The 13,159-nt window shown below is 43.1% G+C and overlaps 1 pseudogene; it reads left to right on the plus strand.

The window, feature by feature from the left end:
* Positions 1 to 4,028: 4,028 nt before the first annotated feature.
* LOC111173679 (proteasome subunit alpha type-3 pseudogene) lies at positions 4,029 to 6,231 on the plus strand (annotated as a pseudogene).
* Positions 6,232 to 13,159: the final 6,928 nt, after the last annotated feature.

The raw sequence follows: 13,159 nt of genomic DNA on the forward strand, positions 1-13,159 counted from the left end.
GATCCCTGGTTGGGAAACTAAGATCCTGCAAGCCACGTGGCACAGCCAAAAAAAAAAAATTAAAACAGAAGAATGGATAAAGAAAATGTGGTGTAAACAATGGAATACTACTCAGCCATAAAAAAGAATGAAATTTTGCCATTTGCAGCAACATGGATGGACTTGGAGGGCATTATGCTAAGTGAAGTAAGTCAGACAGAGAAACACAAATAGTGTATGTTACCACTTATATGTGGAATCTAAAAAATAAAACAATTTCCCTGGCGGCCCAGTGGTTAAGGCTCCACGCTTCCACTGCAGGGGGTACAGGTTTGATCCTTGGTCGGGGAACTGAGATCCCACATGCTGCAAGGCGTGGCCAAAAAATAAATACAAATTAAAAAAAAATAAAACCAGTGAATATAACAACAAAAAAGAAAAGTAGGTCTTCCTACTATTCCAGATGTCCAGCCCCATACCTTACTCCAGATGCAACCACTATATACGGGTTTTTTAAGTATAGGTAGATATAATTTAAATCTAATTTTACAAATGAGGAAGCTGAGACTGAGGAAGGTTGAGTGACTGCCTGAGATCACACAGCTGAAGGAGCTAACAGAACTGAATGGAGGTCTTCCCTGACACCACACTGCCACCCTGACATCATCTCGAGTTCATACATATGTCCTGGATGTACTGCCTGAATTGAGGGCCCTCAGAGAGACAGGGCTACACATGCAACCAGCTCTAGGCAGTCCCAGCACTGGGCCACTGGACACTGCAGCAGGAGGCCTGGGATCTGGCCCACGATTAAGCTCTGTGTGGTGCTAGGCAAATCTCTTGATCTCCTCACCTGTCCTTCTCACTCACTGGGCTACGTTGGGACTCAAACAAGCTAAGTAGAAAGATGTTTGGAAAGTAAAAGTGTCACATGACACATATGAGGGAAGGGAGGAGGCAGATATTAACGACAGGTTTAACTTTGTACTTTATTATGGACACACCATGTCCTTGTTAGATGTAAAGTTCCTAGAAGAGTGTCGCTTCTCTTCTTTTGAAGAGGGTGGACTCCCGCTGCTCTAATGAGTCACCAGCCCAGTGCAGACAATGAGCCTGTCAAAGCGGCTCCTCTCCGTGGACAAGGTTTGGGACCGAACAACATACCCAGGTAGTAATACTTCTGTCAAGGAGCAGCACAGGGGTCCCAGTCAGCTTGGGCGCAGGACGGCTGAGCCAGGAAATTCAATCACAGGGAGCAGCCTCCATCCCCAAAGAATAAACACTTGTCCCCTGCTCCCGGCTGACATTCTATGACTGCACTGACACCTCTGCATCAGTTTAGCCATCACCACATAACAAAACACCCCAAGACTTAGAGGCTTAAAACAACAACAATTTATGAGGTCACGATTTTAGCTGGGCTCAGCTGGGCAGTTCTTCTGCTGGTCTCACCTGGAGTTGCTCATGTGGCTGCAGTCACGTGGACCAGGATGGACCAAGGTAGCCTCACTCACATATACGACGGTTAACTGGGGCTGTCAGCCAGGGTGCCTCGGTTCTCCTCCATGTGACTCTCCAGAAGAAGACCTTCTGGAGAAGAGGTTTCTTACTCAGTAAGGGCAGGTCCCAAGACAGTGAAAGTGGAAGCTTCTGGGTCTCTGGAAGTCTAGGCTCCAGAATTGACACATTGTCACTTCTGACATATTTGCTGGCCAAAGCAAGTCACAGGCAATTCCAGATTCAAGGAGTAGGAAATTAGACTCTCCCTCTTGGTGAAAGAGATGGAAAATATTTTGGTCACGGTGTTCAATCTACCACAAGCTTTATAATCCATCATTCAAAAACTCTCATCAATTAACCAATCCACACTTATGGAACACCTAATATGCACTAGGTGTTGTGCTCAATACCTAAGTATGAAAGAACTCTAAGACCCAGTATTAATTAATAGTAAATAAATAATAATAATAAATTTATTTTCTCTATTGTTATTTTTAGTTTTGGCTGTGTTGGGTCTTCGTTGCTGCGTGTGGGCTTTCTCTAGTTGTTCGTCTGCAGCATGTGGGATCTTCCTGGACCAGGGCTCGAACCCATGTGCCCTGCATTGGCAGGGGGATTCTTAACCACTGAGCTGCCAGGGAAGTCCCCCTTTCATTGTTTTTGACTAGACTCATTTATAGCTCTGCAAGTTGGGAAAACTGACAGTAATGCAGATAATGTGGGGCCATAGAAATGCAAATGAACGTTGAGATAAAAGGTGAGATGAAATTGGTTTCTGAATAAAAGAGAAAACAGGGGCTTCCCTGGTGGCGCAGTGGTTGAGAGTCCGCCTGCCGATGCAGGGGACGCGGGTTCGCGCCCGGGTCCGGGAAGATCCCACATGCCGCGGAGCGGCTGGGCCCGTGAGCCATGGCCGCTGAGCCTGCGTGTCCGGAGCCTGTGCTCCGCGTACCGCAAAAACAAAAACAAAAAAAAGAGAAAACAAATTTGTTAAGGGCTTTTAAGTAGCTCACAGATTTCTAAGAGGGCCAGTGAGACACGCTCCATGGCTAAATATCCAGGGGTAAGGCCCAACCGAGGCAGCTGTAGAGAAAACACCATTGCTACTCCTGTTCAGCATTGATAGACGTCCAGGCTGAATGACAGAAGCTCTGTTACTCCAGTCCTTTAATAGCCAGACTCTACTACTGCCTCGCATGCCGGAAGACCAATTCTTTCCAGAGTGGCCATCTCCTCCCTCTGCTAAATAGTCATTCAAAACAATCATAATAAAATAAATTTTAAAATAAAATAAAATTGGCTTCTGCCCAGTAGAAAAGGTGATTTCAAATTTTAGTACACATAGAATATTAACCAGTTTTGAACATATTAGCAACTTCATTTCAGCACTCCTGATTGCCTATAAATGTCTGCTCTTCAGATTCTCCTTTCAGTTGGCTTTAACAAATTGCAGGTTTTTCTCTTTAATTAGTGAGTTAAATAAAATCTTTGATATGTGTTCACTTCATGTTTGTGTGAGTCATTATTTTACCTTTTTGAAAAATATCCTACAACACAGCTTCCTCGACTGTAAAATGGTAATAATCATAGAACTTCCCCATAGGGTTGTTGGGCAGATGAAATTAGATAAAATATATAGATATATTGGGTTGGCCAAAAAGTTCAATTGAGTTTTTCATGTTACAGAAAGGCCCGAATGAACTTTTTGGCCAACCCAGTATTAGCAAAGTACCAGGCTCATAATAAATGCTTAATAAATATTAGCTAGTTTAATGTTGTTACTATTATTATTATTCAAAAGAGTTATCATTAAAGTTGGGAAATCACACAAAACAGCAGCAAAGAGTTTAAGTACATCATTAAGTTCTAAACTGTGTGGCAAAGGTTATTAATCCTGGTGTTCAAAACAGGTTAATGGAGTCTGGAGTCATCCAGGAAGGCTTCCTGGAGGAGCAGTGGTCTAACTGGTCCTTGAAGGATGGGCAAGATTTGGAGAAGGAAAGAGAAGGTGGAGGAGATGGTCCCAGGGAAGGCAAGGCAAGGTCAAGGTGGAAAAGAGTATAACTCGACCGGGATCTGTGACAGGTTCATCCCTAGCTCCTTCCGCTGTTGCATTTCCCTTTGGTTTGTCTGTTAGAGAATATTTCACTATTCATTTCTCCACTGACATACCATAAAAACATTAATCAGCTGAATTATATTCTTATCAATACCTGTCAAGAGCACACAATTAACTACAGATTTGTAAACTCCTCAGGGGCAGGGGTCAGGCCTTTAGCTGTTTCTCAAACACACTTCAGCATTAAAAGGTTTGAACTGGTAAGTGAGAAGGAAAAGAAGAACTTGAGCCTGCTGCTGTCAAACAAGCCTGTCCTGATGTGCAACCTGACTGCTCTCTTGCCTAAGTCCAGAGTTGGGTTCGAGTTTGAAACACTACATGGCAAATCTCTAGCCAAAGCCCTCACCTGCCCCTCCTTTGATTAACAGTCTCTAACTCAGGAGGTGGAACTATGGCATCTTTGGTGTCAGAGGTTGGATTTGGGCAAGAAAAAGCCCACCCACACTCCTCAAGCAGAAGGAGAACAGGGTGAGGGGGATCGCTTTAGACCCTGAAGCCCTAGGCGTCCCAGTGGTTTTAGCACGATGAGCTCAATCGGCACCAGGTATGACCTGTCAGCTTCTACATTCTCTCCTGATGGAAGAGTTTTTCAAGTTGAGTATGCTATGAAGGCTGTGGAAAATAGTAGTACAGCTATTGGAATCAGATGTAAAGATGGCGCTGTCTTTGGGGTAGAAAAATTAGTCCTTTCTAAACTTTATGAAGAAGGTCCTAACAAACGACTTTTTAATGTGGATTGGCATGTCTGAATGGCAGTAGCAGGTTTGTTGGCAGATGCTCGTTCTTTAGCAGACATTGCAAGAGAAGAGGCTTCCAACTTTAAATCTAACTTTAGATATAACCTTCCACTAAAACATCTTGCAGACAGAGTGGCCATGTATGTACATGCCTATACACTCTACGGTGCTGTCAGACCTTTTGGCTGCAGTTTCTGGTTAGGGTCTTACAGTGTGATGATGGTGCACAACTCTACATGATTGACTCATCGGGTGTTTCATATGGTTATTGGGGCTGTGCCATTGGCAAAGCCAGGCAAGCTGCGAAGACAGAAATTGAAAAGCTTCAGATGAAAGAAATGACCTGCTGTGATGTTGTTAAAGAAGTTGCAAAAATAATTTACATAGTACACGACGAAGTTAAGGATAAAGCTTTTGAACTAGAGCTCAGCTGGGTTGGTGAAATAACTAACGGAAGACATGAAATTGTTCCAAAAGATATAAGGAAAGAGGCAGAGAAATATGCCAAGGAATCTTTGAAGGAAGAAGAGAAATCAGGTGATGATAACATGTAACATTTACTTCATTTACTTCTATTTAACTATTTAGCCCTTTGGATTATTACATACCCACTGACCAACTTTCATTAAATCTTTGTCTTGTAAAAAACAAAAACAGGGTACAAGGCCTTGGAGGAGAGGAAAAACAAATGTGTAAAATACGTCCTGGGGTTTATAATCTAATTAGGAGGATAAAATCAACCAAGTACACAACTAAATAGGAAACCAGGCCAAGAAGTCTTGGGACAATGTCTTGGAGTGGGTAAGGCTTCTCCTATGAGAGTGGGAAGGTGCAAGCTATTCTAAGCGAAGAGAATTGTGAGTAACAGTGGGAAAGCCCAGCGTCTGCTCTGGGCAAGGCAGAAGTTGGGGGCGACGTAAAGTTGGAGAAGCCAGCTGAAGGCAGATTATGAAATGCTTTCAGTGCTAGGGAGTAGTGCCTTGGAAAGAAACAGGATGTGTATTAGTCAGAGTTGTCCAGAGAAAATGGAACCAATAGGATACACAGGGATAAATATAGGAGGAGGTTTATGATAGGAATTGGCTCACATGATTATGGAGGTTAAGAAGTCCCATGATTTGCTCCGTACAAGCTGGAGAACCAGGAAAGCTGGTAGTGTAACTCAGTCGGAGTCCAAAGGCCTGAGAACCAGAAGCACAGATGTCTGAGGTCAGGAGAAGATGGATGTCTCAACACAAGCAGAGAGAGCAAATTCATCCTTCCTCTGCCTTTTTATTCCACTCAGGCCTTCAGTGGATTGAATGATGCCCACCAGCACCATTGGTGGAGGTTATCTCTATTCAGCCTACCAATTCAAATGCTAATCTCTTCCAGAGATACCCTCACAGAAACACCAAGAAATGATATTTTACCAGCTATCTGGTCATCCCTTAGCCCAGTCAAGTTGACACATAAAATTAACCAACACAGAGCCCAGGTTTAGCCAAGGTTCATCCAGGCAGCTTGTGCTGGGTAGAGTCAGACAATTCCTGAAGCAGTCCAGAGGGGAAAGGACAGTCACAGCTAGGGCAGAAGTGGTGGAGAGAGAGCAGAAGACAAAGATGGGAGAGGTGGGTAACCCGCCCCTATTACCCTCTGCCTTGCTCACCAAGTTCCAGCCAAAATGGTCTCCTTGTTGGACTTCAAACATGCCAGGCATGCCTCCACACAGTGTCTTTGCCTTTGCAACAGTCTTCCCGGGAAGTCTGTAAGTCTCATTCCTTCACTTCTACTCAAGTCCCCTTGACCACCAAATATAAAATAGCACCCTTCCCCCATCATGGCACTCCCTAGTTCTGTTACCTTGCTTTATTTTTCTCCATGGCATTTATCACCATCTGACCTAATATATATTTGTTTATTTTCTGCCCATTCCCAACAGTGTGCAAGCTCCATGAGGGCACAGATTTTTTTAGTTCACCGTCATAGCCTCAGTGCCTAGAATAGGGCACACAGTATGAACACTCAATAAATAACTGCATTGGTTTTAGATGGGTAGGTTAATGTGACATCAACAGTTTGAGACTGTAACATGGAAGACAGTAGTACCTTTAGCAGAGATAGGAAAGTTGGGATAGAAAAATGTTTGTTCAACATGGAACATGTTGAATTTGAGATATATGAGATTAATTGAAAATTCAGGACTAGTCCAGAGCAAACCTGCAGGGAAGTGGAAGGCAGAATCCAAACCTCCAAAGAGTAAAACAAAAGCTGAGAGGAAAACGGTTGAAAGGAGGAGCAGGACGGAGAGTCAGGTACAAAGGGCACAACCATAGATGGTCAAGGCCATAAATGGGAAAGTAAATCACTAGGTCAGAAACCATGAAGAAACATTCAGGTTGAATATGAAATATGTCAGGAAAAGGTGACTGGGGTCAAGGCCATGAGAAAGAACCATTAGGTCTTTTACAGGCTGCATTTATCCATGCTGGCTATAGGGAGCCAGGTAGGACTCATGGCTTAGCACTCAAGAGCTGCCCTCCACAAGTTAGACCAGGGCGAGAAACCCAGAGTTGGAGGCATCTATTGAGCTCATCAGGAGCTGTGATACAAAGATCTGGCCTCTGCCCCATCTGAACAGGAGTGACAACAGAAGCTTTGGGAACTCAGGAGTCACTAAGGAAGAAAATGCAGAGCTCGAGTTGCAACTAGTGGCTCCAGGGTTAAACTGACCCCCAGGAATGTTTTTCTTGTGTGTGTGTGTGTGTGTGTGTGTGTGTGTGTGTGTGTGTTTTGCGGTACGCGGGCCTCTCACTGTTGTAGCCTCTCCCGTTGCGGAGCACAGGCTCCGGACACGCAGGTTCAGCGGCCATGGCTCACGGGCCTAGCTGCTCCGCGGCACGCGGGACCCTCCCAGACCGGGGCACGGACCTGCGTCCCCTGCGTCGCCTGCATCGGCAGGCGGACTCTCAACCACTGCGCCACCAGGGAAGCCTACAAGGTGTTTGGGCTACACAAGGTTTTATTTTTCAAATTAACATCTACTTTTTTATTTAGATTTACTTAATTTATTTATTTGGTTGCGCTGGGTCTTAGTTGCAGCCGGCAGGCTCCTTAGTTTTGTCTTGTGGGCTCCTTAGTTGTGGCTCACGGGCTCCTTAGCTGTGGCATGCGAACTCTTAATTGTGGCATGCATGTGGGATCTAGTTCCCTGACCAGGGATCAAACCCCGGCCCCCTGCATTGGGAATGCAGAGTCTTAGCCACTGTGCCATCAGGGAAGTCCCTAACGTCTACTTTTTTTTTTTTTTTTTTTTGGCTGTGTTGGGTCTTCATTGCTGCGCACAGGCTTTCTCTAGTTGTGGTGAGCGGGGGCTACACTTCATAGCCGTGTGCGGACTTCTCATTGCGATGGCTTCTCTTGTTGCAGAGCATGGGCTCTAGGCACATGGGCTTCAGTAGTTGTGGCTCGTGGGCTCAGTAGTTGTGGCTCACGGGCTCTAGAGCACAGGCTCAGTAGCTGTGGCACACGGGCTTAGTTGCTCCACGGCATGTGGGACTTCCCAGACCAGGGCTCAAACCCGTGTCCCCTGCATTGGCAGGAGGATTTTTAAGCACTACGCCACCAGCGAAGCTCCCTAACGTCTACTTTTAAATGTTAAGAATTTTCAGCAAAAAACCGTTATTTCTGGTTTATCTTGCAGAAACTGGAAGATCTGGTGACACTGGGCTAACATTTCAGTTGATAATAAGAGTCTGAGCTGAGTTGTGACTGCTGCCTTTAAAGGAAGTGTATAGGGTAGGCTAGGCTATGAAATAGAAGGAGCTTCGAATGAAGATTTGTTTCTTGTTCACTCAAAGTCCAGGGTCAGTCGGGCAACTCTCCAGAGCAGCTTTCCTCCTGGCAATGACTCAGGGATCCAGGCTGCTTACACCTTATGGCTCTAGTTTAACTTACGGTCTCCATGATCAGCAGGGAGCAGCAGCTGTTCAGATCAAGCTGCTCCATAGCTTTTAACATGCTTCCTACTTGATGGGACACAGCTCCTTCCACTGACTGTCTATCTGCCAGAACTAGTCACATTTCCCCCAGTAGGGAGCTGAGAAATGGGGAGCTTATGGATTTGGGGTGAGCAGTAAATGTCTCTGCCACAGGGAGCATGTGCTCTGTATGCAGTTTGCCACAATGCCTACCTACCAGGCTGCTTAAATGTTCCCATTAGCTGCCTGACTCCTGGAGGCATCTGCATCCATAGACTTTGGGGCAAAAAGAGAGGATTCCTCTCCTCCCCAAGGTAGCTGGTTATCGAGAGAACCCACACCCACACCTAGCCATCCCTTTCCCACTTTCCTGGGCACACCACTGAGGGATGCCTGCTTTTTCTCCAGAGACGAGGATTCAAAATGTTCTTGTGCTCCAGCCATTGCATATTTCAAATTCCTCATAGTCAAGAATACTCTTCTATATTCTATCCACTTTACTTCCTCTTGCATTGCGTTTTTCTGTTTACCCTTGTTCTGCAGAGCTGAGTAGGAACAGAGCTGCAACAAGAACCTGCACTACTAGGCTCTAGAAATTACGAATCCCTATGTGAAACGTTATTCAGGAAGATAATTTATGTGCTGTCCCTTTAAAGTGCTTGCTTTATATATCTTATTTTTCCCCTCTGGTTTTTTAGAATTATTATCATTTGTTCCTCCTTTTCTGCCTTCTTTTGGATTAAATAAATTTTAAATCACACATTAATGAATTTATTGGATTTTTAGCTATACTTCTTTGCATTATTTTTTTTCCAATAATATGGGTTTAATTGGGAAGTAAAATTAAATGTCCAGCAAGAGGAATTAATTGGAACAAACTGTTTTTCACAGCTAAGCATAAAATTAAAACATAGCAAACCAGCAGAAGTGAAATAATTGGTTTATAATGAATTATCATTTTTAATCACTGAGAGCCCCCAAACCTACTCATTTTCCTTTTACAGTAAAATTTATTTTTAGATTAATTCTAGTTTTCCTTATTACAAATGCAATACTTACAATTAAGATACAATTAAGTGAAAAAAAGTCATAGGAAAATCACATGCCTCCAGATATTTTAATGTATCCAGATACCACCACTAATAAAACCTTGATGTTTATATTTCAAAATCCTAGTCTATGTTTAAGTTGTTTAAGTAAGTTTTATTGACTTTAGGCACACTATCATAGTTTACACAAGCATCCCATCAATTGTGAAACCCTAAAGGTTTCCAACTAACCCATTCTTTTCTTTTCTTTTTTTTTTAATTGGAGTATAATTGCTTTACAATGGTGTGTTAGTTTCTGCTATATAACAAAGTGAACCAGCTATACATATACATATATCCCCATAGCTCCTCCCTCTTGCGTCTCCCTCCCACCCTCCCTATCCCACCCCTCTAGGTGGACACAAAGCACCGAGCTGATCTCCTTGTGCTATGCGGCTGCTTCCCACTAGCTATCCATTTTACATTTGGTAGTGTATTATTTCTCTGCGTTTTCTTTTTGGCTGCGTTGGGTCTTCGTTGCTGTATGCGGGCTTTCTCTAGTTGCGACGAGCAGGGGCTACTCTTCGTTGTGGTGCACGGGCTTCTCATTGCAGTGGCTCCTCTTGTTGCAGAGCACAGGCTCTAGGAGCTCAGGCTTCAGTAGTTGTGGCTCACAGGCTCTAGAGCGCAGGCTCAGTAGTTGTGGTGCATGGGCTTAGTTGCTCCGCAGCATGTGGGATCTTCCCGGACCAGGGCTCAAACCCGTGTTCCCTGCGTTGGCAGGTGGATTCCTAACCACTGTGCCACCAGGGAAGCCCTCTGCATTATTTTTAAAGTTCCTCTTCTAAGGCTTAGAATATCTATCCTTAACCTTTCATAGCCTACTTAGAGTTCATATTGAATCTCTTCAGACAGAAGGACCATCACCCTTTACGCTATAGTTGTAATATACACATTACACCTAAATACATCATAAATCCCACAACACAATGTTCTAAAATTTGCTTTTAACAATCAGATGCATTTTTTAAAAATTAAAAGGGAAAAAAGTCTTCTATATTTATGCAGCAATTTACGATTTCTGAAACTCTCCATTCTTTCCTGAAGATCTGAATTTCCTCTGGTGTCATTTCCCCTCAGCTTTCTTCTGGCAATCTAAGACTCTACAGTTCATGGGAAGCCCATTGCCATTCAAATTATTGTTCCCCTGTATATGATGTCACTTTTTTTCTGAATGCTTTCAAGATTTTCTTGCTATCATTGGTTTTCAGCATTTTGACTATGATAAGCCAATGCAGTTTTCTTTATATTTACACTGTTCAGGGTTTGCTGAGCTTCCCGAATCTTAACCAAATGTGGTTAACCAAATCTACAGTTTGGGGGTATTATTTCTTCAAATATTTACTATCCTATCTCTTTCTCTCCTCTCCTTTCGAGACTTCAGTAACATGTTCTATCTTTTGATATGGTCCACAGGTCCCTGAGGCTCTGTTCACTTCTTTTTTTCCAACTTTTTTTTCCCTCTCTTCAGATTTGATCATTTCTGTTGATCTACCTTCAAGTATAGAGACTCTTTCCTATCATCTCTCTTCCGCTCTTAATCTCATCCATGAAATTTATTTCAGATATTGTATTTTTCAATTTGAAAATTTCCATTTGGTTCTTTTCATATTTTCTATTTCTCTGCTGAAATTTCCTACCTTTTCATTCATTACAAGTATATTTTACTTTAACTCAACAAGCACAGTTATAATAGCTGCATTAAAGTCCTTGTCTGATCATTTCAACATATGGCTCATCTCAAGGTTGCCCTCTGTTGTCTTTTCCCTCCAGAATGGGTCACATGGGCTTCCCTGGTGGCGCAGTGTTTGAGAGTCCGCCTGCCGATGCAGGGGACACGGGTTCGTGCCCCGGTCCGGGAAGATCCCACAGGCTGTGGAGTGGCTGGGCCTGTGAGCTATGGCCGCTGAGCCTGCACGTCCGGAGCCTGTGCTCCGCAACGGGAGAGGCCACAACAGTGAGAGGCCCGCGTACCGCAAAAACAAAAACAGAAGGGCTCACGTTTTCCATGTTCTTCACATGTTGAATAATTTTAACTGTATCCTTTACATCGTGAATGTTACGTTTTGAAGACTCTAGATTCCGTTATATCCCTCTGTGGCAAGCAGAATAATGGCCCTCTCAAAGATGACAACATCCAAACTTCTGGAACCTGTGAATATGTTATATTACACAGCAAAAGGGAATTAAGGCTGCAGATGGAATTACAGTTGCAAACTGGATGACCTTAAAATAGGAAGATTATACTGGATTATCCAGGTGGGCCCAATGTATCACAGGGGTCCTTAATAGTGAAAGAGGGTAGCAGAAAGAAAAGCCAGAGTCAAAGTGATCAATACAAGAAGGATTCAACCCAATGTTTCTGGCTTTGAAAATGTAGGAAGGGGACCATGAGTCAAGGAACATGGGCATTTATACAGAAGGTGGAAAAGGCAAGGAAACAGAATCTCCCATAGAGCCTCCAGGAGGAACGCGGTCCTGTCAACACTTTTATTTTAGCTCAGTGAAACCCATTTCAGACTTCTGACCCAGAATCGTAAAAGAATAAATTTGTGTTTTTCTAAGCCCCTAAATTTGTGGAAATTTCCTACAGCAGGTACAAGGAACTAAGGCATCCTCCAAAAATGTTCATGTTTTCATTTTAGCAAGCAATTAAATTGGTTGGACCCAAACTACAAACTCTCTCTCTCACATGAGGTAGACGGCAGCTCAGATCTCAGTTCAATTCTCTCTCTTTTTTTTTTTTTTTTTTTGCTTTCCTCAGCTGAACAGTTCATGAATTCATGCTTTAATGACCAGCCAGAGACTTGGGCAGAGTCAACACTAGAATTCAGGCTCTCTTCTTTACAGTATTCCCTCCTGACTTTCTGAGACAGAGACTAAGTAAATGGCATCACCCAAGTCTTCATGCCAAAAAGTTGGGAGAGTTCCCTCTCCTGTGCCCTTCACATCTAATCAATCATGAAGTCCACTTCCAAAATAGATCTGCATCTATCCCTTTCCATCTCTTCTTTCATGCCTAAAACACCAACTTCTCTCATCAGGATTACACCAGGGTTGACTTATCCAGTAGGCACAGCAGGCACAATGCCTGGGCCCCACCATACTTTAAGGGGCCCACAAAAACATTTTAGTTTATTTTTAAATTATAAGAAAAAAATAGGAACTTCCCTGGTGGTCCAGTGGTTAAGACTACATGCTCCCAGTGTAGGGGGCCCGGGTTCGATCCCTGGTCGGGGAACTAGATCCCGCATGCCGCAACTAAAAAAAATTAAAAAAAAAAGATGCCGCACACAGCAATGAAGATTCCGCATGTTGCAACTAAGACCCGGTGCAGCCAAAAAAATATAATAATAAAAATAAATAAATAAATACTTTTTAAAAAAAGAAAAAAAGAAATGTTTAGGTCAAAGAAAATGTATAATATTAATATATTGGTCTTTATACCAGGACAATCATAAAATATAATTTTTAATACTGTTTTTTGGAGAAAAGGGCCTATGAAGGCAAAAGTACCTAGAGTCCATGAAAAGTCATTATGAGGTCCTGGCAGCAAGAACCTTTTAACTGGTCTTTCTCTTCCATGAGTGCATGTGTATAATCCACTCTCCATTCACTAAACTGAGTAATCTTGTTGTCCTTGCTTAAAGTATGATTTCTATACAGTAAGGTGCACAACCCTTAAGTGTACAACCTGAGGTACATAAATATACACTTATGTAACCACCACCCACATCAAAATACTAAATAATCCTTTTCCAAATTTTATTCAAGTCA

Source organism: Delphinapterus leucas, chromosome 11, assembly GCF_059928025.1.
Source record: "Delphinapterus leucas isolate spDelLeu-1000000601 "Yukka" chromosome 11, BTC_Dleu_Yukka2, whole genome shotgun sequence".
NCBI classification, from domain to species: domain Eukaryota; kingdom Metazoa; phylum Chordata; class Mammalia; order Artiodactyla; family Monodontidae; genus Delphinapterus; species Delphinapterus leucas.